This window comes from Ambystoma mexicanum, chromosome 1p (assembly GCF_040938575.1).
Source record: "Ambystoma mexicanum isolate Mex_15411 chromosome 1p, UKY_AmexF1_1, whole genome shotgun sequence".
Classification (NCBI taxonomy): Eukaryota; Metazoa; Chordata; class Amphibia; order Caudata; family Ambystomatidae; genus Ambystoma; species Ambystoma mexicanum.
Window position 1 is genome coordinate 674,331,528 of NC_090921.1, and position 27,613 is coordinate 674,359,140.

Below are 27,613 nucleotides of genomic sequence, written 5' to 3' on the forward strand. Positions count from 1 at the left end.
GTGCAGGGAGGGGCCTTAAGCACGTTTGAAGAGTGTAAACAAAGAATGGGGCTATAGGAAAGAGATAGGCTAGAATATTAACAATTACAACATTGGCTGAATAGTTCAGGGATGAGGGAAGCGGTGGAGAGAGAGCTCACGATATTTGAGAAATTCATCACCGCCCACTCTGGGAATAGACAAATGGTCTCTAAACTGTATTCGATCCTTCTTGAAGAGAAAAAAGAACAGAATTGGGGATACACACTCAAATGGGAGAAAACATTGGGGAGTGACCTACCGAAGGAGCATTGGGAATTTTTGCGGAAAAATATCCCTAAATTAACGAGATCTACACAAATAAGGGAGGCATGGTATAGGGTTATGGATCAATGGCACTATACACCTGAGAAACTCCATACAATGTTTCCGGCCTCTTGGGAGGAATGTTGGCGAGGGTGCGGAGCGTGGGGATGACTGGCAGCATATTTGGTGGGATTGCCCAAGATTAGAGAATCTTTGAGGGGATATCACACAACAGGTAACTAAATCCTTTCCCCAAGTAGATGAATGGACTCTAACAGTGTGGTTACGTGGTTTATTTGACCCAGATAATAATGTACTTACTAAAACACAGAGTAAGGCCTTTATGCTGATGTTGATAGCCGCATAGTTGGTTATTGCTGCCGCCTCGAGGCAGAAGAGGCCGCCGGGGTTTCTGGATTGGCTGATTAAACTGTGGGTGTTTGTAGCTTTGGAGTGGATGACGTATAACCTACAAGGAGAACAAGGGAAATTTCGGCAGGACTGTGCTTTTGTGCTGGAGTATCTTAATGTGGACTTTGTACAACAATGGTGTCCACACAATTTGAGGATTTTGAACATTATGTAAATGAAGTTGAGGACTATAATGAGAATATGTAAACTGTAAGCACTTCTTTTCGGATGAGGGTAGAAGGGGGAGAGGGTTTGGGTTGGGGGGAAGATCGGTGGGGGCGGGGAAATAATCTTGTTTATTTGAAAATGTCGATAAAAATACTTTAAAAAAAACATTTCCGTTTTAACATTTCGTTTTTTTATTTTTATTTATATTTTATTGATTTCACCAAAACAACAACGAAAGAAACTTTCAACTCCCTCACCCCCCCTCCCCCACTCCCCTCCTTCCCACCGGTGATTAGCCTCTGTAACCTTTGGAGATTTTTATGCTTGGAAGAGGTCCAAAATCCTGATTCTGTGTGGGCACCTTTGCATCATGTAGTGTGATTGTAGATAGTCCAGGACCACCCCCACCCTTTTATGAATGCCCCAGGGGGCCCTTGTAAGTCATATGACAGTCTTTCCATCACTACCAGCGACCATACCTTCTGTAGCCAGGTTAAGATCCCCATAGGGTCACATTGCTTCCAGTTTTGGGCTATCACTGCGCATGCCACAATAACCAACCCCATGAAGCATCTCCATTGTGCCGTTGAATACCTCTCCGCTATACGATCTCTCAGACCACACAGCCAAACCTGTAATCCCAACTGATCTACATAAGGGAACATCTTCTTCATTTGGGATTTCACCTCTTCCCAAAAGGCCTGTATCCTCTCACAATCCCACCAAATATGCCTCCAGGTTCCTTCCCACCCACAACCCCTCGAGCAAAGTTTGGACACCTTTGGGTACATCACATGTAGTCGCTCCGGAGTGTAGTGCCACTGCAAAACAATCTTAGCCCACATCTCTCTTGCTTGAATGGAGCGTGTCAGCTTAGGGATATTCCCCCATTAATCTTTCCACTGCTGTTTAGTGATGGGTTCCCCCAACGATCGTTCCCATTTTTTCATATAGTTCCACTTGATGTCCTCTGTTTGTACGTTTATGAATCTATACAAAGTTGACACAAATTTCTTTGCACCAGAGTTGGTTACTGTATACCGTTTAAAGGGTGTGAGATCCCTCCCAGCCGCCCGCTTTATTGTTGGCGTCACAAGTCAGTGCCGTAACTGGTTATATTTATATCTGTCCAACTCCTGTAAATTTAGGAGTCTAGAACATGTCTCGAAGGACTTGGCCTCCCCGTCCTGGTACATTTCCCCCACCTTGGTCCATCCTTCTTGCTCCCATTTCCCAAAGGCCCCTTCTTCCATCCCAGGTGGGAAATCAGGATTCCCAAACATCGGAGTAAACAGTCCTGGGACGCTCGTCATCACGCCCTTCCCCCATAGTTCATCCCAAGCTTCAAGAGTAGACCCCATCACTTTACTTATGCACACATTGGGATGCCTGCTATGTACCCCTTTCCATAAGAGGCTCTGTCCTGATCTGCCCAAATCGTATGCCCTTCTCCCCCCATCCATTCCTTAATGACCCATAATTGTGCCGCTTGATAGTATCTATGAAAGTGCGGGAACTCAAGGCCCACCGTCTTGAAGCTGGGCAGACAGCACATCCCTTGCAACCCTGGGCGGCTTCCTCCTCCAGACGAAGGAATGTACTAATTTTGCGAGGGCTCGGAAAAAGGACTTAAGGACTGAGATTGGGAGGGCCTGAAAGAAATCTAACAATTTTGACAGGACTGACATCTTAACCGAGACCATACGTCCCCACCAAGAAACCGTCAAGGGATTCCAGCGCTCAATCTCTCTTTTGACCTTAGCCAGGAGGCCCGTATAGTTTGCCCCATACAGGGTATCTATCGCACCTGTAAGGGTGACACCCAGATATTTGATCCCAGATTCCGCTACTTTCAGGTTAAGGGACGTCGCCACCTGCGTAATCTCCTCCCCATCCCCTGCTTACACCAATACCTCTGATTTGTTTCTATTAATCTTCAACCCTGACACAGCCCCAAACTTCTCACGTTCCCGACAAACCTCCGGGAGGGAACGAGTCAGGTCCGTGAGAAGCACCAACATGTCGTCCACATATGCCATCACCTTATGCTGAATGCCCGTCATATCCATCCCAGTAATCTTGTGTTGCTCTCTGATGTTGATTAACAATGGTTCAAGAAATACAGCATACAGTAGTGGCGAGAACGGACATCCCTGCTTAGTGCCTCTCGTTAGCTCCACCCTGTCCGTGACCTCCCCATTCAGTGCAATTCTAATCGAGGGGGTGTTGTAATTGGCTTTGACCATTTTCATAAATTGCCCTCCGAAGCCCATACCCTCCACAGTCCTAAAGAGCATTGACCATTCTACCCTGTGAAATGCCTCTTTGGCATCAAGTGCCAGGAGGACTTCCGGGACTTGCTTGAACCCAATCTTTTCTATCAAATGTATGATTCGCCGGATATTATCATGTGTTCTCCGGCCCTGGATAAAGCCTGATTGGTCCTTGTTGATCAGTTTAGGGAGCACTGGCGTCAACCTTGACGCTAGTACCTTCGCATATATTTTGGAGTCCAAGTTAATTAAAGCAATAGGTCTATAAGAAGACAGGTGCGCTGGGTCCTTTCCTGCCTTATGAAAGACCAAGGCTTTGGTCTCGTTCATCGATTGTGTTACTGTACCCTCCTCCCTAAAGCAGTTGAATAGCTGTACCAGGAGGGGGGGTCAGAAGGTCCAAATATTTTTTATAAAATGCCGCCGTGAACCCGTCTGGACCCGGAGCTTTATCAACTCGGAGTTATCGCCTGTCTAACTTCCTCTTCTGTAATTTCTCCTTCCAAGGATTCTCTATCTTCCCCTGACAACCGGGGCATATTTATCTCCCTTAAATAAGAAAGTTGGGCCTCCCCGCTCGGGTTATCCGAAGAATATAACTTCCGATACTAGTCTCTAAAGACTTCTCCCATACCCTTTGTGGTGGTTAATCTCCCCCTGCCATGTTTTTAATCCCTTAATCGAGCGTTCCTGCTGCTTCGCTTTTAACTGCCTAGCTAAGTATCTATCGGCTTTATTCACCTTCAGATAATAGTAGTGGCGGAGATAAAGAAGGCTTCTCTGCTTTTGTAGTGCGACCCTCTACATGCCGCAAAGCTCTTTTCAATCGTAACGAGGGAGAGCGAGCCATTTTCGACTCCAACACCTTCTCCCAAGCATAGCGCTGTCTATCTTTGGACACCTTCAAGGCTATCACCTGCCCCCTTATCACGACCTTAAAGGCCTCCCATGCAGTGCCTACACTTACATCCCCATTGTCATTGAGGGCCCAATACTCCTCTGTGTTTTCCCTAATCAAGTTTCCTACCATCGGGTCCTGGAGGATTCCACACGGTAGCCTCCAACGCCAGCGACTCAACCTCTTCTCCGGAGTGTTCAATTCTATCCACAGCGGCGCATGGTCCGACAGTGAGATGGGCCCTACTTCCGTTTCCTGAATACACCCCAGCAGCCCCACTGCAGCCCAAAAATAATCAATCCTCGACCATGTATTATACACATGCGAGTGGCAGGTAAACCCCCTTTGCTGACCCTTCATAGCCCTCCAAACATCACAAAGTGCCAGTTGGTTCATTGCTTTACGAAGCCGGTTCGATGGAGCTCCCTGACTATGCCGGGATCCCAAGCTCCGATCCACTGCATGGTCCATTACCATGTTTAAATCACCCCCCCATGATCTCCCCCTCAGCAAAAGCCTCCAGTTTCTCTAAAGTCTCTCTCAAAAAGCCATCTTGCCCCGTATTTGGGGCATACACCGAGGCCAAGTTAAGTACCATCCCCGCCATTGCGACATTGACAAACACAAATCGACCCATTTTGTTCACTAGAGAATTGTGTATTTGGAAATGCAGACCATCATGGAAAGCCACCAGGACCCCTGCTTTCTTGTCAGCCGAATTGGATTGTACTATCCTCTTGTACCCCCGAAGGCGTACCTTTGCTTTATCCCGTAATCTAATGTGCGTTTCCTTCATGAGTAGGATATTTCCCCTATCCCTTCTTAAGAAGTCCTCCACTTTCCTCCTATTCACCGGGGCGTTAAGACCCCAGACATTATACGTCAACATTCTCAACTTCCCCATATATATTGACCCCCTTTCAATGAAGTCATCCCTTTTAGGCTCTGCAAACTCACCGGTCTTCCCCCATCCCTCCCCAAACCACCCCCCCTAACCCCAACTGACCCCAACACCCCATAACTGACCCGAGGAGGGCCCAGGAATCTAAGGTTGCTAGGACTTTCCATCCTTCGCACCTGCCCCTCAGAGAACTTGGGTATGTCGCCCCGGGGAGTTTTAAACCCTGCATACCATTACCAACTCTCTCGTAGAATTCCGGTGCTAAAACTCTCGCTGAAATGCAATCCAATTGACCAATGCTGTGTAATCTCGGTCTCTCTGTTGCCAATTTCTGGTCCCATTGGGTATTCTCTCATTTTTTTAAAACTATTGTTGCTACTTTTATTCTATGTTGTTTTTTAACATGATCATATAATGCATTATTATATTTGCCTGTCATATTCTGGATTTTTGTCCCATGGGGTTGTTGGACATTGTCCCCATTGGAGAGTTGTCTTTATCCTTATTTATTTATTTTTATTTTACATTCATATTCTGACATTCCCAATTTTACTATACTGTTTATATTTTTATTTTACAATATGGCATGAAGGTTTTCTTTGTTCTTACTCATTCGTTCACTTATTGGAGATTATAGATATGCCCTGATTTGAAAAAGGCATAGTCAATGCCGAAACACGTGTAATCATAAAGGGCCAATAAACAAAACTATTTTGAGCACCAACACATGTGATTTTGGAACTTTGTTCATACACAATTGTGGCACAGCAAGAGGGTGTGTGGAAAATACACATTACCTTACAAACAAACGGAGTGGGGGATCTCTTAGTCTCCGTCTTTAACACACCAATGCGACACCTACAAATCTAAATTAAAATACTGGTCGCAGGGGTTTCACAGTGATATCACAAAAAGCTCCTCAAGCCAAAGTCAGGTCTAATTCTGGTTTGATAAATATGAATTATGTGGGACGGTACCATTTACTGAGTGAACTCTTCTAGCATCACACACACTGAGGCCTACTTGATACAATCCTTGTGTTTGATCACGCTCAGCGTGGGTCATTGTGGAATTCCTATTACAAATCACTACAAACCCTCTACAACATTTACCATTTATTCAACAGCTAACCTTGCTTATTATTCTAATTACTACCGTCGACTAACGATTATGTTACCAAATTCCAGTAGTAGCTAATTTCTCTTGCCGACTGGTAGCATGACTATATTGCTGCCATTATTATCGCAAAGCATCAATAACTGCAACACATATCAATTTAACTGAGCAATTATTAGCTATTACCAACAATTGCAAGGGGAAATATGCATAGTTTGTAAGGTTGCAGGGTAGTCAGGCTTCAACCTTCAGTATTGCCAATCGGTAAGTGCCGGTTTTAAGCCCTGGTAAGTGCAAACATTTTCCAGTTAAATTGTACATAATGATCATCTTCAACACCTGTAGCATCTTCAAGCAACTCACACATACAAGGAACAAGGTCTACAAACCAAAAGTCTCAGAGGATAGCTCAGGTGCAACATGGTCGCCTTGGAAGAAAGATGATGCAGAGCAACACAGATTCAATCCTCGGGTCTGTGCTTAGAAACTTAGAAACTTCTGGGTATTAAGCGCGTTATAAATATATAATGCTTGTGGATCTGCTGAGAATCACATGCTGTGCATATAGTCCGACATCTAGTGCAAATCGTAGTATTGCATCTTTCTTTTGAAGGGGACGTCACCATGGGCATGACTGTAACACTATCCCTAACGTGACGTGTAGTGTAGTGTACCCAAAATCCCTCACACATCGAGGTCCCTCCAATTGTTATTTTTCCGCCAACCTAGTTGGTCGCCTATGCGGAGCTCGCAAGAGTTTTATATTGCTAACTTTGTCCCACAACCTATGGTCGTCTAGTCTCCCGACTAATCTTCTTGACGACTGCCTCATGGGGTACCTGCTGCCTCCGACATCTACCACTACTCAACTGTCGACTGCGTGGCCTCGGCCCTCCGGCCAGGCCCTTACAGTAGGGAGAGTGGGGCCCTGGGTGTATTCATCTCTAAGAATGTATTTCCTTTAACCCTCTCTTTCTCTTCTTGGTCTGGCTGTTGCTACCCTTTGCTAAGGACAGGACGTTGCCATTGCAGTCAGTGTCTTCCTCAAGACCACGATGAGTGCTCATGGAAGGCCTGTAAGCTCATTCGACCGAAAACATTGATAGTCAGGTGGCCTAAATGGTGGGCGGCCTACGCTATGCAGGTGTAGTGGAAAGCATCTAGACGCTGGCGTTAACCTACTGAGCTAACTGTGCTGTCTTGAAATAAGGCTTGTCGCGCATATATTTAATTCATTTGAAGAGTGTAGAAAAATGCTGTTCAAGCACATGATCAGGGTGAGCCCGTCTGTGCTTGTGAGGGGTTAACTGGAAAAAGCACCTCAGCGCGTAAACATTATTTCTTGCAAGAGGCTCTGCGCAGACATTTGCAACCCGGCACTGCCTTGTACTGCTCTCGCTAGGTACTGATAAGAATGGAATGTAGAGAAGCACAGCTTCCCAAAACAAGGTGAAGCGAGCCTAAGAGCCAAAGAGCTTGGACATTTCCTATCAAAAACATGTGTTTGTGCACCGAGGCCTCTGTCGAGAAGATTCTCCACAATCTAATATGTCACATTGATACACAAGCAGGCCATTATAAGAAGGCTTCAACTGAGCAAGGGGGCGGGGGGGACTCTTCCTGGGCTGTTTGGACCATGCACACACAAAGCAGCGCCTGGAATACCAGCCAAGCACTGCTGTCACATCCCGTTTATGTGCAGGCTGCCGGAGCTAGGCCAGTTCCGGAGCGGTGCCGGGCGCAAGGGGAGTGCGGGTCCTAGGTGTGGCCAGATCACATCAAGATCATCGATTTCTAGGAGCATAAGATATTTGCATCTCACTTGTAACTAATAACATGCATTGTTTAGCTTGCATTTTGATTCCCATATTATAGAAAATGGCTCCTTGGATTTTGTTATTAGTAAATAAATGCACGTATGAAATATTCGTGTGGGTGGGTTTCTTCCAGACTGTGTACATTGTGTTATTCGCATAGTTTCGAACTTGTGAGTGGTGGTAAAGGGTCATCAGGGCTGGTCCTGTGGTGAGCAGATACCCTTTTCACTACAGCAGGCCGAAAGCCTTTCCCCCGTTGGCGCCGTCAATTCAGACGACGAGGAATCTGTCGGCTGCAATGGCTCTGACTTGGAAGCCATCGACATCTCAGCGGAGCCTGCAGGCTCCCAAATGCCTGTGCCTGGCCCCGACAGACAGGCCACCGGCTCTGTTATGGGGAGATCACACCACAGCAACAAGGGCACCCACGCACCACAGATACAAAAGCACACAACCCCTAAGGCCTCTTTGACAGAGTCGTCGAAGAAGCGTACAACGCCAACAGGGCCATCGAAAGCTTCAATGGCACCTTCCGAACATTGTGGTTCTGTACCCTCCACATATCCGCCTTTTGCAGCATGCGACTGGGCATCCTTCTACAATGGGCGGTCACCCTAAAAAACATATCTTCGTCGACATGCCATCCAAGGGTGCACAAGCACCTAAGGCCTTGGTGGAGTCACCGACCGCGACTGCGCCTTCAGGTGCGTCGAGACCTTTCGACACAACCACCCACATTTTGTGAAAGCATTGGGGCTATCATTTTGGCAGCCAGAGAGCACAAGGGCACCCCGTCTCATCAAGAGGAGTATTCCGAAGCCCCCAGCCTCTTACTAAGGCCTTATTGGCAATATCTCCCCTTCAGGGCAACCTTTTCCACCTCCAGACCCTTCTGCCTCTTCCCTATGGACTAGGGAGAGGTTTGAGCAATACATGGACAGCAAGTCCCGTTCATTGACTTTTCAGACAGGTACACTACACCCAAAAGACCCAGAGAAGAGGACTCCTGCCCCATTTCCTACAAACTGCAGAAATTACCCATCTCTGCACAGAGACACAAGGAAGATATCTTTGATGTCCCAGAGGACCCAACACAGGAGGACACTTATGGAGACATTAATCCTTTTGCACAAGACACGGCTGATCAAGACCTAGACTGGGATCAGGAGGAGGATCAGGGCCCTTGGCTATCACCAATGCATACCCCTAACCTCAACATCATTTGCCTAGTTCCCCCTTCTACTCCACAGAGGGATTCATCAACTGCTGACGACCAGATGATGTTTAATGCTATTTTAAAAAGAGTAGCCAATCATTTCCAAATTGCAACACATGAGGCAGCTCCAGACTCACTCAGACTTCATGGACGATATCCTTAAGGAGAAGGCTCCAACTAGGCAAGCCATCCCCCCTTCTAAACTCTATAAAGTGGCATCTGGCCCCCTCCTTGCTGTCCCCGTCCCTCACACGGGCGGTCAACCCTCGGGTCAAAGGATTATTGCGCCCAGCTCCTTCCCACTCACTATATATAAAGGGTCATGCTACACCAGGTTCCTTGGTCACTATCACTCGGAAGAGGGCTGGGGGTTCCACTGTCTTTGGCGGAAGCCCCTCCGGACGAAGACAGTAAAAAGCTTTATGCCCTGGGTAAACGGGTCACCACCTCTGAGGCCTACTCCACAAGGATCGCAAATAATAAAACTCTCTTGGCAAGTTACAGTGATGTCCAATGGGGCCTAGTTCAGGATGGTCTCCAAGAGGTTTCAGATCCCACCCAATCACGCCTGCTGGCAGTCATGGCTGCTGGCAGACAAGTCACCCATAACATATTGAAAAACACTCTGGACTCTGCTGAGACCACTGGACGCACTGTAGCCCAGGGGACCTTACTTAGAAGACACGCCTGGTTAAAGAACTCTGGATTTAAGCCTGAAACTCAGGCCTCTCTGATCAACAAGCCAGGCGAAGATTCCAACCTTTTTGGGAAGGCTGTTGATGATGCCCTGGAGATGGCAAAGAAAGAACACGAAACACTAAAGTAGCTTAGCCAGATCACGGCTAAACCCTTCCACCAGCATGGAGGCTGTTACTCACGCCGGTCCTTTTATGGCCAATCTTTCTCCCGCTCTCCCCAAGGACAATACGGCTCAGGGAATACCCCCTGGTCCTCCGGCAAGGCTTGTCTAGTAAAAACCAATACCAACAGAGAGGCGCTCGTAGGGGCAAGGGTAGAGACAGGAACTCTAGTCCTAGAGGCTCCTCAGGCTCCACCTCAAATGGCCCTTTCCAGTTCAGGTCCCCTCCCACACTTGGGGGTCGGTTGTCATCATTCATCCATGCCTGGGAGGGGATCACTTGAGACCAGTGGGTACTAAAGACCGTTGCCCACAGATACTGCATCGAGTTTGACCAACCACCTCGATACCACCCACTGAGAAGCAGATGTAAAGTAGGGTATTATTCAGTGTACTTCCTTGTAACCGAAAAGGATCTCACCATGTGTCCTGTTTTAGACCTGCACCCAGCGAACAAATATGTCAAACCTCAAAAGTTCAGGATGACAACACTGCAAGAGGTAATCACCCTGCTGTAGCAGGGGGATTACATGGCCACATTGGGCATGAAAGATGCATACTTTCATATTTCAATGTTGACAGCGCACAGAAAGTACCTCAGGTACATGATAGAGGACACCCACTATCAGTTCAAAGTTCTCTCCTTCGGCATTGCCTCAGCACCACAAGTATTCACAAAGATACTTGCAGTAGTAGCTGCTCACCTGCGCAGTCAGTCCATCCCAGTACATCCTTACCTCGACGACTGGCTCATAACAGGGGATTCATACGGAACATGCCAAACAAATACCCAGAAGACGGTAGATCGCCTCTTCAACCTAGGTTTCTCTATCAACGAGTCTCTATCAACGAGAAAAAAATCCAGTCTAGACCCCAATCAAGTCAAACAGGTTCATGGGGCTTCTAATGCAGACAAAAAACGGCCTTGGCTTTCCCTCCAATGAGAGGGTTCAAAACATACTGTTCCAGATCCTTCGCTATGTAGCCAGTAACCAGATGACTGTATGCAAATCCATGCAACTGTTGGGGATGATGGCTTCCTGCGTATCCCTAGTTCCTCACACTCGTCTGCGCACGTGCCCCATGCAACAGTGGCTCTCGAGGATCTCACCATGTGTCCTGTTTTAGACCTGCACCCAGCGAACAAATATGTCAAACCTCAAAAGTTCAGGATGACAACACTGCAAGAGGTAATCACCCTGCAATCACCCTGTAATCACCCTGCTGTAGCCAGCGGGACGATCTAGTGGTTATCTCGGCAGCCCTCGTTCAGTCTCTGTAGTGGTGGTTAAGGAAAAGCCTTCTGCAGGGGAAAACCTTCATCACCTCTGCAGTAGAAGCCACTCTCATGACAGACACATCTCTGACGGGTTGGGGGGCTCACCTCCTTCAACAGACGGCGCACATCGTGTGGTCCCCAGCGGTAGTATTCAATCACATCAACCTGTTGGAACTGCTAGCAGTGCTCAAGGCCCCGAAGGCCTTCTAGAGACACCTCCAGGGGAAGACAGTTCTAGTCCTCACAGACAGTACTACGGCCATGTATTACTTAATCAAACAAGGGGGCACTCACTCTCTAGGGCTGTCCAAACAGTCCCAGAACATATGGAAGTGGGCTCTCAAACACATGTTGTTCCTTTCACAACATGTTCCAGGGGAACTCAATCTTCCTGCGGACATACTCAGCAGAGACTTCCCCCCTACCCAAAGAGCACGAGTGGCGGCTACAGGTAGACATTGTACTCAACCTCTTCACACATGGTTCTGGAATTTTGGCTGCTTGCCCCCCCCCGCCGATTCCCCTGCTCAACAGAATAGTGCACATGATACACCAAGAACCAGTCAGCATGATTCTGGCGGCCCCTATGTGGGCTCACCAGCCTTGGTTCTCCCATCTCATGGCAATGAAAGCCTCCACCCCATGAAGCTGCCGTGCCCGTACTACATGATGTCTCAAGACCAGGGGGAAACACTACATCCATGCCCTCAAACTCTCAACTTAGCAGCCTGGCTCCTGAGGTCAGAGTTCGGGCACCTCCAGCTTCCTGAAATATGCATGGACATACTCAGAGAGGCACGGAAACCTAACATCAGGCATTGCTACTCCAGCAAATGGAAGCGCTTTGTCATCTGGTGTAATGGCTAGGGTATCAATCCTATTGAATGCTTAACTAAAGATATCGTCCTCTACTGAACTCACCTGTTAGATTCAGCACTAGTTTTCAATTCTCATAAAATGTCCACTTAGCCACACTTTTGGTGTACACCACGTCCCAGACCACGGTTTCATGGTGGAAAATTCCTGTAATCAAAGCCTTCATGGAATCGGTAAAGAGACTTCATCCCCCCTATTTCCAACCCAGCTCCTGAGTGGGACCTGAATGGTGTTCTTACCAGACTAATGGGACCTCCCTTTGAACCCATGCACAAGGCCTGCATTAAAGCACTCACTTACAAGACTGCCTTTCTGGTGGCTATAACCTCTATAAGGAGAGTTAGTTTCAGTTCAGGGCCCATTTGTCACGATTCACAAAGACAAGGCGGTTTTGTGCATACACCTTCGCTTTGCGCCCAAGGTTATCTCCAAGTTCCATGTAAACCAGTCCATAGAACTACCCACCTTTTTCCAGAACCCCACTAACATGGCGGAAAGAAGCCTCCACACACTGGATGTAAGGAGAGCGGTACTCTACTATCTGGAAAAAACAAAGCCACTAAGAAAAACAAACCAGTTCTTCATCTCAGTGGCAGCTGGTAGAGAAGGGGACCCTCGTCTCTAAATCAGCTATTTCTAAGTGGAAAGTAAACTGCATCACGCTGTGTTACACTCTTGCTAAGAGAGATCTACCCTTCATGCCCAGAGCACACTCTACTCGGGGGACAGGGGCTACCATAGCATTGATTGCAAATGTTGTTCTTGATTCCATTTGCAAAGCAGCAACCTGGAGTTCTGTAGACACCTTTACACAACACTACTGCCTAGATACACACTCTAGGTCTGATTCTCAGGTGGGACAAGTGGTGCTAAGATTTCGAATGGATTGTGTCCTCCAACGCATTCCACATCTTTGACATGTAATGTCCACAGCTGTGCACTTCGGAAACTTTTTCGGCAGAGGGCGTCCTGCGTCGATGGCGTCGGATCCATGTCCCTCGAGGGCCTCCGTTGATGACGACATCACAGGATGTAATAAATAGGACGCACAGCGCCCATAGCCTCAGTTCAGTTTTTTCCGTGAACATGTTAACTTCGCGAGACTCGGCGCACCTCGTGTGTTTTTCTTCATTGAAGATGTCTTTCTCATCGACCCCTCCGACTCCGCGGTCCGGCTTCAAGACCTGCCGGGACTGCAAGTCTAAGATGTCGTCACTCACAGACCCCCACCGCATTTGTTTGTGGTGCCTGGGCGAGTCGCACAACACAGACAACTGTTCGAAAGGCCAGTCGCTGACTGTCAAGGTCTTGCGGGAGCAGAAGGGGAAGCTCCAGGTAGGTCGGGGCTCTAAGCCTGTTAAGTCCCGGACTTCCAAGTCCAAATCCAAGGGGGTTTCCACCGACGACTCGAGGGTTGACTCGCCGCGTCTGAAGGATTCCCGGGGATCCCGGCCCCGGAGTGGTTCCTGCCACTCTTCTTCCTCATCCCGGCACTCAAGGAAGCGCGGTCGCCTTCCCTGTCCTGGGAGGATGGTGCCTCGAGGAAGGTTTCGTGCCCTATGAAGTCCTTGACTCCAGAGGAATGGGCAGCGTTTAAAAAATCCATGATGGCGATTTTTCAATCGCAGGACATGGGCCCGGCCGCGCCTTCTGACGAAGCCGGCCAGGATCGGTCTCGTTCTGTGGCTCGCACGCCTTCGGGCTCGGGGTCATGACGTGACTCTCATCGGGAGCTGTCGAGATCCCGTACGGAAAAGGAATCGAAAGGTTGCAAGAGGCGTGTCTCTAGATCTCGGCCCTCGTCCCCAGCGAGACCGCAGCAACCTATTGAGGGCTCAGGGCCGGCATCGACTCGTTCGGCGCCGTGTCCGTCCGATTCAGACATCGATGCCTTGCCATCATATCAGCCCACGGCGCCGTCGGGACCTGTGTCGATGTCAGCGCCGCAGCCTTTGGCGATCCCGACGTCGAGGTTGTCAACCCTCTCGTCGTCAAAGCCTTCGATGCTATTCGCACCTTTGGGGATTTTTTCTAGAAATTTGCTGTTGGAGCACCCAGACATTGTGGATCCTCCAAGGAAGGCTGCATTGAAGTCGGTGAGGCCAGTTTTGGCCTCCAGGCCCTCTTCTGTCCCCAGACCTGGGTTTCAACCCCCTCTGGATGATATTTTTGAAGAGGAGGAAAGGTCTGAGGTTGAGGAACCTGGTGACCTTATGATGCTCCAATTATTTTTTCTGGTGACAGTCAGTTGGAGGAGTTGAGGCAGACCCTCCATGATGCAAGTGGACTGGACACTTCCCCGGAAGTAGAGCTTGGTAGACCTGAGCCTGGGGCTCATGTGGAGTCTTCTTATAGGAGACTCATGGCGCGAGTCTCTGAGTATCTGGGCTGGTCTAGTCCTCCGGAAGACTTTGTGCAGGATGATCTGATGGACATCTTGGATCAAGGTCCGTCCTCTGACCCTGTTTTGCCATTTCATTCTACCTTGCAGAAAATGGTGGCAGCTGCTTGGCAGTCCCCGGAATCTCTTCCGGTTGTGAATAAAAATCTAACTATGAAATACTGCCCTTCCGTTAGCGACCCAAGCTATTTATCTACTCACCCCACTCCTGAGAGTTTGGTGGTTCAGGCGGCTACAGCCACCTCCAGGCAGGCGGCGCATCCCTCCGGATAGGGACGACAAGCACTTCGACGGTTGGGCCCGGAAGGTATTTTCTGCTGGAAGCATGGCCTTGAAGTCGGCCAACTTCACGTGTGCCTTGGCAAGGTTTTCACACACACTATGGAATTGTGTTTCCTTCGCGGCTGAGCATATTCCTGAGGGGGAAGAAAGGGATGGTTTCCTTGCACTCGTGCAAAACGGCAAGGATGCCATGTGCGAATCCCTTCTGTCGGATTTGGATACGGCCGACACTGTTAGCCGATCCATGGCTGCGAGCACCATGATACGCAGATTTGCATGGTCTCGGAAGTCGGGGTTTGCTCTGGATGTGCAGGCCCGTCTTCTCACCATGCCCTTTGATGGCGCACATTTATTTGGCAGCAAGGCTGATGAGAGCCTTGAGAGGTTGCAGACTTCAAAAGCTGCGGCGAAGTCTTTGAGTGCTGCGGTGCATCTAACAGTGGAGGGGAGGTTCCTCAGATGCGTGGATTGTTGGATACCATAGCCCACGGCTACTGTCTTCCCTTCCTTCAGCGCACTCACGACAATCCACCAGGGAAACTCTCTTTGAAGTTTCCAGATCCGCTCCTTGCGCAGGATATCTTGTCCCTGCTGGAGAAAGGCTCTATAGAACTGGTGCATGTAGGGGAGAGGAACAAGGGATGGTATTCCCCTTATTTTGTTATCCCAAAGAAAGACGGGTGTTTGAGGCCCATCATGGACTTGTGTTGGTTGAACAGTTCAAGATGGTCACTCTTTCTCAAGTCCTTCAGGCCCTTCAACTTCAGGATTGGTTGGTGTCTTTGGACCTCAAGGATGCTTACTTCCATGTGTCCATCCCGCACACAGGAAGTACCTGAGGTTTGCGGCTGGTGACTCGCACTTTCAGTTTCTTCACCAAGCTAATGGTGGTGGTGGCAGTGTATCTCAAGCGAGGGGGGATTCACGTCTACCCCTACCTGGACGACTGGCTGATCTGGGTGCGCTCTCCCGAGCAAGCTTTGGATCATCTCGGTGTCCAATGCTGCACCCTCCACAGGCTGGGCTTCTCCCGGAATTTCAAGAAGTCGCACCTGACACCATCCCAACAGCTCCAGTACATCAGGGCTGTGTTGGATACTTCCTTGGGGAAGTGTTCTCCTCCCAAGGTAAGGGCTCATCACATTGTGCAGATGGTGGACAAGTTTCAACATGCCCAGAGTCTCCTGGCTTTCGAAATCGTTAAGGTTGCTTGGCCTCATGGCTTCCTGCATTTTTCTGGTGCCAGAGGCCAGGCTGTGGATGAGATCCCTGCAATGGGTCCTCAAGATGCAGTGGTCGCAGTTCTCCAGCAAGATGGTGGATCCTGTTCAGATCCCACGCTCGGTCTCCCAGGACCTTCTGTGGTGAGTGAACGAAGGGAACCTGATGAAGAGAGAACCGTATTGGCAACCATGGCTGGAGGTGACTGCAGTGATGGACGCTTCCCTCACAGCGGTCGTTAGTCTCCGTTGGAGTCCAAACTTCACATCAATCTGTGATTCAGCTAGCCCTGAAGGCTTTTCTTCCCTCGGTACGGGGGAAGAGTGTCTTGGTCATGACGGACAACACAGTGGCCATGCATTACCTCAACAAAAAAGGGGGGGCCGGATCACTCCCGTTGTGCAGAGAGGCAATGCAGCTCTGGTTCTGGGCCATCCAGCAGGAAATTTCGATCTCGGCAGTTCATCTGGCCGGCGACAAAAATGCGGCGCCGGACGCTCTGAGCAGGCAATGCACAGTCTCTCGCGAGTGGGAGTTGGCTCAGGAAGTCTTTCAGGAGATCTTCGCCCTGTGGGGGAACCCCGCAAGTGGATCTGTTCGAGACCAGTGTCAATCGGAAGTGCGAGAGATTCTGATCAAGGGAATTTCCTCTAAGAGGAGCCTTAGGAAACACGTTTGTGGTGGATTGGTCATTCCCACTGCTGTACGCGTTTCCTCCAGTCTCTGTCATTCCTCAAGTGTTGCGGAGGTTACGGAGGTTTGGTTCCCACATGATCCTCATTGCTCCAGATTGGGCCAGGAGAGCGTGCTACCCGGACCTTCTGGAAATGTCCATCTTCCCTCCACGCCGTCTTTCCCACCAAGAGGATCTGCTCATGCGCGAGGGAGGGTGGAGGGGGTCAGGTTCTCCATCCAGAGGTCAAAACTCTCAACCTTCATGCTTGGCATCTGAAAGGTTGAGGTATAAGGATTGGGACCTCACAGATGACGTGATGGAGGTGTTGCTTTCGGCCAGGTGGCTTGCAACAAAATCCCTGTACCGTTGCCGTAAGTTCTGTGACTGGTGCAGGGATCACAATGTTGATCCTTTTCAGTGCTCCATTCCTATGGTTTTGTCTTTCTTGCTTTCTTTGGCCAACAGGGGCCTTCAAGTGGGTACCATTAAAGGTTACTTGGTGGCGCTGTCTATCTTTAAGCGCTCGTCTGAAGAATGTTCTTACTTTAAGATTCCTTTGATTTCTCAGTTTCTTAAAGGACTGACTAATGTATTACCGCCGTCCCCTTTCCAGGTGGCGGTTTGGGATTTGAATTTGGTTTTGATATTTCTCATGGGTGCTCCATTTGAACCTTTGCACTCTTGTCCTTTGAGATTACTGTCCTTCAAGACTGTGTTCTTGGTTGCCGTTACTTCCGCTCGCAGAGTGAGTGAATTGCAGGCACTTTCAGCTAAGCCACCCTTTACTGTGTTTCACAAGGACAGGGTTGTACTGCGAGTATGTCCTTCTTTTCTACCTAAGGCAGTCTCTGAATATCATTTGAGTTAAAAGGTGGTTCTTCCATCTTTCTACCCTCCTCATCCTGGTAAGGAAGAGGAGCGTCTCAATCGGTTAGATCCTAGGAGAGCTCTTAGCTTTTACATTTCTAGGATGTCCAGGGTCAGAGTGGGCGATCAACTCTTTGTAGGATATGCTGGACACTGATTGGGCCAGGCTGTTACCAAACAGACCTTGTCCAGGTGGATTATCCTTACCATTAAGGAGTGTTACCGGTTGACGGGTAAAGGCCCTCCTGAAGGGTTGAGAGCTCATTCCTCTAAGGGCGTGGCTGCTTCCACCGCCCTCCAGCGGGGAGTTCCTATTAGGAATATTTGTGATGCTGCTACTTGGGCTTCAATCCATACATTTGTAAAACATTATTCCCTGGATACAGTCCATGGTCAGGATATGGCCTTTGGGAAGGTGGTTCTTTACTTCGCAATCTAATTGGGTATTCTAAATTCTTTTCCCTCCTCTATTTACTGGTACTACTTTGGGAGTCTGTCAAAGATGTCGAATGCGCTGGAGGACACAATCCATTCGAAGAACAAGTTACTTACTAGCTGGTAACGTTCTTTCGACTGGATGTTCCTCCAACGCATTCCACATCGCCCTCCCAGCCTGCCCCTCAGGAGAATTTCCTATGCGATTGCAGCTTCCGTTTCCGCAAGGCTAAGTGCAGTCCAGCAGGCATCAGAATGGTGTCACACGTTCTGGGGGAAAAACTTAAACTGACGCTACGGCGCGGTGTATCCTATTGATAACATCCTGTGACGTCGTCCTCGACGGAGGCCCTCAAGGGACATGGACCCCGACGCCATCGGCGCAGGATGCCCTCTGCCGAAAAAGTTTCTGAAGTGCACAGCTGTGGACATTACATGATGTGGAATGCGTTGGAGGAACATCCAGTCTAAAGAACGATACCAGTTGGTAAGTAACTTGTTCATAACTTTGCTACTGTTCCTTCATACATCCCACCACCATCTCTGGGTACTGCTCGCTAGTCTATGCACAGCATGTGATTCTAAGCAGATCCTCATGCATCAGAAGACATGCATTACTCACTGTCGTAGCATTTCTGATGATTATATCTACTTAGATTCACATGCACCCAGCCTGCCTCCACTCGTGGAGTAGAAGGAACAGAGACCTTTTACACCTTCTCTCTTCTGTACTCGCTCACGCTGACTAGAAGGCTCCCTCACGGCAGAGAAAGCACAACCAGAGGGACCTCGACGCGTGAGGGATTTTGGGCACACTATGTGTCGCATTAGGGATAATGTTACAGTCAGGCCCACGTTGATGTCCCCTTTCGATCTTCGAAAAGAAAGATGCAATACGGCGCGATTTCAACTAGATGTCGGACTATATGCACAGCATGTGAATCTAAGCAGATGCAATAATCAGAAATGCTATTATGGGGAGTAATGCAGCATATATGTATATACATAAAAGAAAATGCTGTCAGAGGTCATCTAATTATGTAGTCACCCTTAGTTTCCTACCACAGCAACAATCTACAACAGAAACAATCAGCAATAGATTTAATTACTGCATCAACTAACAAAAAAGAAACTGTAATATAGTCCTAATGCTTTAGACCAGTGGTTTTCAAACTTTTTTGGCCTGGGCCCCCCCTGAGCAAAGTTTGGGCAGGCCGGGCCCCCCCAAAAGTGCCAGATGGACAGTATGTAGAAATCGCTATGAACTTTTGCTTGCCGTCACCGCACCCTACTCCCAGTACAGTCACTGGGCTCTCCCCACCCTACTCCCACCACTATCCCAGTGCTGCCGCCCATCCTCCTCCCACCACAGTCCCATACCACAAGCATACACACATCCATACACATTTAAATAAAAAGTAAAGCGCCATAAACGTACCTTCTGCAGGGGCCTGCGTGTAGTTGCTAAAATGCCCCGCTACAGGTTGCTCTGCCTGTATGTCCGAGGAGGCGCAGGAGCCCCCCCTCGCACATGCATACATGCAGTGCCTCAGCCAGCATTTCCAATGAGCTATGCAAGGCTGGCGAAGCAAAACACCCCCAGCGTTGCATGACTCAGTGATCATGTGCAGCTGGGGAAATGAACTGTCAAAGGCAAACAGTGTTTCCCTTTGACAGTTCAGCCAGCCCAGGAGCACTCCCTCAGATGGAAAAAGCAGCCGAGGGAGTGCTCAGTGTTTCACTGGGCTGGCTCCTCGGCTCCTCCATAATAGGTGAGGTGGCCAGTGGGTGGACGCCCCCTCACCCATTATGGATTAGCCGGCAGGCTTGTACTGGCCTATAGGGCAATAAGGCGATGGCCCTAACAAAAATGCAAAATGTTAGTGTAGGCCAGTCAAAATAGGCCACTTTTTTGGCCAATGTGGGCCAGTTTGATGAGTTACTTCACTATGCAGCTAGTAGTTTTGGCCATTGTTGCTGAATAAATATTGTTTAAATATCACAATTTGTTTACATTTGAACAAAAAACAACCCCTTACGTACTATTCTAAAAGTCTGTGACTAAAGGACTGAATATCCATTTGCAACTGCTGGCCATTGTTTCATTGGTGCCTAAGACCGTTTTATGGTCCAGTCTGACCATGTGAGCTGCCCCTTCCCATTTTCTCCAATCTAAAAAAAAAAAAAAGTTTTAATTTTTTTTTTTTTACATTTCATGCTGGGCTCTGGCGACCCCCCTGGGATGCGGCCGCGCCCCCTTGGGGTTGCACGCCCCACAGTTTAAAGACCTCTGCTTTAGACTAACCGCAACAGAGTCTGCTACAATCTTTAACAGAGCCCTGTACGCAAACTACTTATGACTTTCATGTCAGTTGTTTGACTAAGAGACTGCACCATTTTGAGTCAATCTGCTAGCTGAACCACAATACATAAGTGCATTTCATTTCATGATAATATACAAATATGCCTCAAAACCTAGAATATACATGCAACATTGGGCCGGTGACTGCATCAGCTCTGGTAAAGCAGGATAAAGCCTATCCATCAAGCTTCCGACATGCCAAAATCCTCTGGAAATAGTAGTTAAGCTTAACTATTAAACCTCTGAGAAACGCCTACTAATATCTCTACTATGGATGATAAAAAACCTGAACTCACTGAGGCATTTGAAGTATAGAAGGCTAGAAGAATCCCTACCAGACCTAAAAAAAATACGACATCCTCGGCATATAATAATGTGCCTCCTCGGATTTTACCATGTGACAGCAATAATGAAAGCAGACAAATCCTGTTCAAGGAATAGGAATCACAATCAGCTTCTCAAGAGAGTTTTCAAGAAGCAAGATGAAAGACAATGTACTTCCAGACAGGATATAATTTAATGATATGGAAGTTAGCATCTTGGACCCTGCATCAATAATCATAACCCTCAAAACCATGCTTTAACAGAATCCTGTGGATCCTTTCACATTCATTAACATCATGAAGCTGGACAATTAGGATGTCCAATTTTAAATTCCTTAGCAAAGGCTTCATTATTGGTACTGCATACTCCATGAGCATTATGCCAACACATCCTTCTTAATTTCTCTTGTTCAATAATTACAAGGCATATCTCTAACTTTGTGGTGACCCTAATTTTCAGGAAGGGGCCAATATGCCTTGAAAATCTGATTCACCTGTCTTGACCCAACATTCAACCGAATTTTAATTTAAAAAATGTTGACCCAGGATTGCCTGTTCTATGCCGTCAGTAGTGTTGCACTGTGATGTTCGTCTGCCATTCTATTGTATTCATCAGTTATATAAGCTCAAACAATGTTATGGACTTTTTATTTTCCTCATTTATCAACGGCCTTTGTTGTTGGACTATATCCATACGTTTTGAATATTATGCAGCTTGTGTGAGTGACCAAGACCGGTTTAATGAGCTTGTGAGTGAGTCTGTGTATGAAAGGTAGCACAGCACTAGAGAGGATGTCGGATGCTGATTCGTGTATTTGGCCTCCAAGTCCCTGACCAGAATTATCAAATAGAACCCTGATGTGGGCCAGAAGGAGGCGGGGTAAAAGGAAACAAAACACTGAAGCTTAAGGGCATCCTTCTGTGGGTGAAGCCCAAGATAAGAGTAGGAGTGTTGTCTCAGTGGGGCACATGAACACCCATGCTGCCAGGGAATTGTTGTAGTAGTATGTGGTTGTACATAAAAATAAAACATTCAGGAAAATGGGAAAGCCACAGTAGCCAAAGAAAACTGAAAAGTTGATGGTCGGAAGGAAGGTTTTGAATAAATCATAACCACGGGCACAGCTCTGGGTAATCCTCTAGAGCATTGTTTTTCAGCCTGCCAACCCATTACAGACGGGGAAAGACCATATGCAAAGCAGGCTTCGTCCCACCACAAAAGATGCAGTCCAGCCGAACTGCTAAAATCCCTTCTGCATGATACCACAAGCATCCCCAGACATTTTTCCACCTTCTTGGGTGTCATCAGTGAGGTGTGGCTTGGGTCTGTAGTCACAGCAGGCTCTGGACCCGCATCTGCGCCTACCAGTCCCACTCAGAGTGACTAAAGCAAATCCAAAAATTGATGGCTGGAAGGTTTTGAATACATCATAACCACGAGTACAGCTCTGGGGAACCCTCTAGACTATAATGGGAAAGACCATATGCAAATCAGGCTTCGTCCCACCAAAAAAGGTGCAGTCCATTCCAAACTGCTAGGTTAAATCTGTTCTGCATCCGCAGACATGTATCAGCATTGTTGGGCGTCATCAGAACAATGGTCTTGAGGGTTGCCCTGCGCTTCTGCCTCATCTCAAGAAAGACCCTCTTTGGTGCTTCGACCCTTGGACTGATGGGAATAACCAGCCTCGACCCCTGCTCAAGGAACTGTACCTTCTGAGCCTTCGGAAGTGTTCCTGGACCAACCAGTTGACTGACCACCTTTCTCGTGTGCTACCTCCCTGCAGCCGTGATCATTCCGACTAGAGCCTTGGAATTTGCAGTACTACAGCTTAAGCTAAAAGGCGCCTGCTCCTGCATTTTTAGCCATCTCCCTTCAAGGGAAGCTGTGCTGGGGCTGCTTCTGGGTTTGCCGATGTACGAACACCTGTCACCGCCTGACCGTAGTGACCTTTCTTGGAAGATTCATCAATCCATTCAGGTGTCCTGGTAAGGGAGCTGCAATGCAGACATCTTCTTCTGGAAGCTGAATGGTACCTTTTGCTGTGCAACGAGACAGACTCCTGACTCGGTAAGTGACCACAGCACCTGCAACCTTTGGGCCTTCCGAAACAAGCAAAGAAGATTGTGTCCCCAAAGGATTCCAGAAGACCTGCAGTGGTACCCGAAAGAATCGGAATCTGGGAGCTAAATTAACATACCAGTTTCTGACCCCCTGTTTTCCACAGGGAACATTAGCCGTAAAGTCCTAACCCTAACTCACTCTGACCTAACCTCTGGTGGTGGAACCTGGGTTAAGGATCCTTTCCTAGTCCTACACTAGTGAATCGGATTGAGTATAGGAGTTTTCTTAACTTTACTAAATACTTAGCTAACTTTGAAAACGGTCTAAAAACACCACCACAGGCCACAGCATAATTTCTAAATAGTCTTCCCTGAAGAAGCTATACTTTGGAACTTGTGACTTTTGGGACCGAGGCTCCATACCATCTCAGGGTTGAACTCATTAAGATTGAGGGAAGCTGTTCTTGTGTTGGTTCTGTCTATTTTTCCTTGCATCTGACTCACCTGTATTACACTGGTAGTGGACTCATATGCTACCATATATGTTAGATATGGTTGTGCGAGACAATACGTAGCTGTGATTTTTATATGTTTAATGTGTAACTAAAGGCCTAATAAATAACTATATGTTTACATACTTACTGTCTATCTTGAATTACTGGCGTTACCCTGTGTGGACTCAATGTAGCACTGTCACACTTTTCCTGAGACTAGGCCTTGACTGCTCAAATACCTTTCCTTGATTGGGATTTGGCTAATCTCGCAGTGTCTTCCATGTTTACCATAAATAAGATGGCCTCCCAAAATCCTCCCACGAGGGCCGATTTTGGAAATCCATCTTAATCGGAAGGGAGACCCAGAGCTCTGATGGAGACAGATCAGGAAGGAATGGGCAGTCACTTCAGCGAAGGTGGAGAGCAAGATGTGGGAACTGGAGCAGCTGCTCCATGAGCAAACTACAGCGACCCGCACAACTGAAATTCACAAGAAGGTTGACAGAGGGGGGATTGCTTCAGGCTTAGGAGAACAGAAGGAGACATACCTAGCAAAAGGGGAGAGAGAACGAACAGGAGCAGAGGTTACCAACCACAGAAGGAGAAAGACCAGCACAAATTCCAAATTCGTGCAGCAAAATGCCTTCCAAATCAAAGTACGAGATTAGTAGAAAGGGCATTGCCGAAGAAACATGTTCCGTGTGTCTATGTATTTTGATGGACAAATCCTGTCTGAACCAGAAGTAATCCTAGTACTTCTTTTCCCTTATTTTTCGGTCATTTATTAATAGCATTGCATGTAATGCTTTTTCTCTTATGTGTTCTGTTCTGAATTCTTTTGACAGGCTTTCTAGTTTTTATCCATCCAAAAGCTTCCAAGATCTGTTTCCACTTTCTGCTCAAGGTCACGTATTGCCTACTACCAACCATGATAGTGGGGGTGTCACAACTCTACAGTTCTGCTTCTGGACAGCAATGCCTGCAGACCATGGCAACCTACCCCAAATAGGGTCTCATAATCCCAATCCGGCTTCTGCTTGCACAAACCTGTATTTTCAGAAACATTGATGAATGCAAGCAAATATCAAAGACTTCCATTCCCATAATGTATCTGTGAGATATCTTATAAAACTACCTAACTTTCAGGAAATGACTACAAACCTGGCTATTCAACTCACCGAGATAAACATAGACCAATCATCCAACAACCACCGTGAGGTGCATACCACTCAAACCACAAATACCCACAGACCAACAAAAACCCACTTACTATCCCCCTTCTCTCTTGAACCCCACAACTCTCACCTAACACTCATGCCCAGAGGGCTAGTGAAACAACTCAACAAAACACTCAAACCACACATCACTCTCTAGGCAAACTACAAAACCAATAGCCTACAACACCAAATAACTCAAACAGTGGACGCTGCCTCTCCAGACACAACAAGCACCCTTGCACAAAACAAAGCACACCCAGAAAGCTCACGCACAAAGACGCCTGTTGCTCAGGGTTCTGTACGCAGCAACAGAGGAGCACAATGCCTATCGTATCCCTCACTCTCCACTAAACAACCCAACCCACTTTACCTTACAGAGCTATGTGAGCACTTGGAAACCATGAAAATGGCAGCAGTGCATGGTATAATTCAATTGAACATAACATACAGAAGCCCCCCTGTGGAGAAAAGGGCGCTGTGACTACAACACTGTATTTGCTGTTTGTGCTGGGGTGCATGGACAGAGCACTTCCTTGAAAGGACGTCGCCCGATATCCTTTTGCACCGTATTGTGTCATCTGGATGCCAGTGAAAACTCAAGAGACGAGGCGGTAAGGAGAACTTCCAGATCGATAACTGCACATTACGGTTTGGGAAACTACAAGAGAACTGCAGGAGTTCTGCTCCATTGATCCATATACATCGCCATAATTATTTGAATCACTAACACTGGAACTACTTTGATAACTTTGGATACGAATGCAGTAGAAAGTAAAAGTTGAAACGCAATTATCTTACGTTTTTCTACCGGTCGTAACTGTGGAGTTAGCACTCTTTGAGCAGCCGGTTGTTTGGATTACTCAGAGTCAGATTCTATTCACCTGAATAGATCTGCCCGATTGGATAGATTCTTTGTCAGACGATCTTTGACACTTGCCGGACCAGTGGGGGGGAGAGACGGACTAAGGCAGCTCCCTAAGCCATCGGGTATTCCCAGGATGGCAAATTATCTATACTGTGCAGCGCTATTAGTGCTGAGTCTCACAACATTTTTTACATTGAAAGAATACTTGAAATATTCCTATAAGGGGGCTGCAAGGCTTCCCTCTCCCCGACTGAACTTTATACTATTTATTGTGCTGTGACCCCTAGGGGCCTTTTTTTGGAATAGACGATTTTAAATTTTGTATGTTCACTCATACTTTTACAAATTTGCACTTTGCCTGTCTTTTACATGTGATTTTAGGGTATTTATATGGTTTGGTATATCTTGCAGCGTTTTATAGATGTTTTACTCTTTACGATATACTTATATAAATAAGAAAGGTGACTGTATTTATTCCCTGCCCTACAACCTTACTCATAGTATTACGGGACATTTTGATTGGGGTTACCTCCTTTGATAGTATCTCTTTACAACACTTTCCATTATCTTTCTCTGCATTTTGGGGTGTCCATAGCTGTATTATGCCGGCTCTAAGAAGCGGCTTTGGCTCCACTGAGGAGCAAGTTATAAAGGGGCCAGAGATACAGCAGGTTATATCAGCTAGAGTGGTGGGAGGGGAGGCGATTCTGATAGACGGGGAGCAATGCTCTCTTCCTCCCAAGGCCCAAAATTTGGCAGGGATGAGAGCTTGCTACCGAAACAGCCCTCTAAGAAGACTTGCTCCATAATTCAATCATCACAACCATACCTGATTTGAATGATGCTCCTAAGCATCTGGAAAAAACGTATCCTTTGTCTAAAGAGGCCTCATTGGGAAATACGGGCCTTTATACTAGTAGATATGAGTTAACCGACATGGAGGGCCTCATTACGACCCTGGTGCTCCCGTAATGAAGGGGGAGGTGGTACGGGACCGGCCCCCTTCATTACGGGAGCGCCAATTACGAGTTTCCCTTTGCGGGATCCGGATCAGACGTCTGGTAAAACCAGACGTCTTTTCCGGGTCCCGCAAGAGGAAGAGGGAGTTAACAACAGGACACTTGTAATGTACCCGTTGTTACCTCCCTCCCTATTCCCATTGGGCCCTATGGGGGCTCAAATGGGAATGGGGAATGGTTCCTGCAAGGAGGACTTACCAGGTCCTCCTATGTCGGAATGACCCGGTAAGTCCCCATTGCAGGAACCCGGTAATGGAGCCCCGTTTGGAGGCCCAGAGTTTTTACTGGAATGTGTGCCTGGTACATTTTCATGCATCCACACCACTACAGGAGTCAAATCTAAGGGGAAAGATGAAGGGGAAATGTCTCCCTTTCTTTGACTTCTTTAGTGGGGGGAGGCTGAAGGCATGGCTGGGCAGCATACTGCAGCCAAGACACTTACTGCCCAGCATTCTGCCTCTGTTTGTATTTGGAACCACCAAAAATGATATAAGGCAAGACCTATCCAATACTGGGGACCGGGAGAGTCAGCTGAAAGATGCCACCACCACGGGTCAGCAAAGATCTAAGAGTGCGTGGGGAGGCTATGGATGACTCATTTTTGCAAATGGCTGACACAACTGGGGAGCTATTAAAAGAAATGATTGATCTGGAGATGCCTAGAAGATTTCCAGAACCCAATCAGAAGGGTCTAAGGAGCCTTTCGGAGGGGGCTGCTATTTTAAAATTCCCAAATATTATAAAAAATAAAACTAACAGATCTCACAGAAGAATGGGTTAAGGAAGCCATAGAGGAAAACTATGACCAAGAGAAGGTTGCTTTGACCATCGATGTTAAAGATAGTGGCACACAAACAAAACCTTGGGAGGGATTAGAAGATCGGATTGAGATTATGGATAAAACTCTTGATAATGAGTAGAGGTACAGGAAAGCTTACCCACAATAGAACGGAGCAAAAACCTACAGATAATCAGGGAAGTGGCAATTTTACTTTTTCCCTCCTCTCTAATTCATATATCAGTTTGCATTTGGCACTTAAAACCCTGGACGAAACACAGGAAACCTTGGGAGGCGTCTTGACTGGGCAACAATCGGCCTTTAACGAGTTAAACGTATGATTGGTCTTTTTGGAGGGGCTTGTAGAGGGTAAAACAACGAACAATTTAAATCTGAAAGAGGCGGATGGAGTGAGGATCGAACAAAATATTAGGCTGTCCACGATGGACGCAAAACTCACTACATTGCTAGAACTTATTATGTCAGGTGAACGGCCATCTCCATCTTATA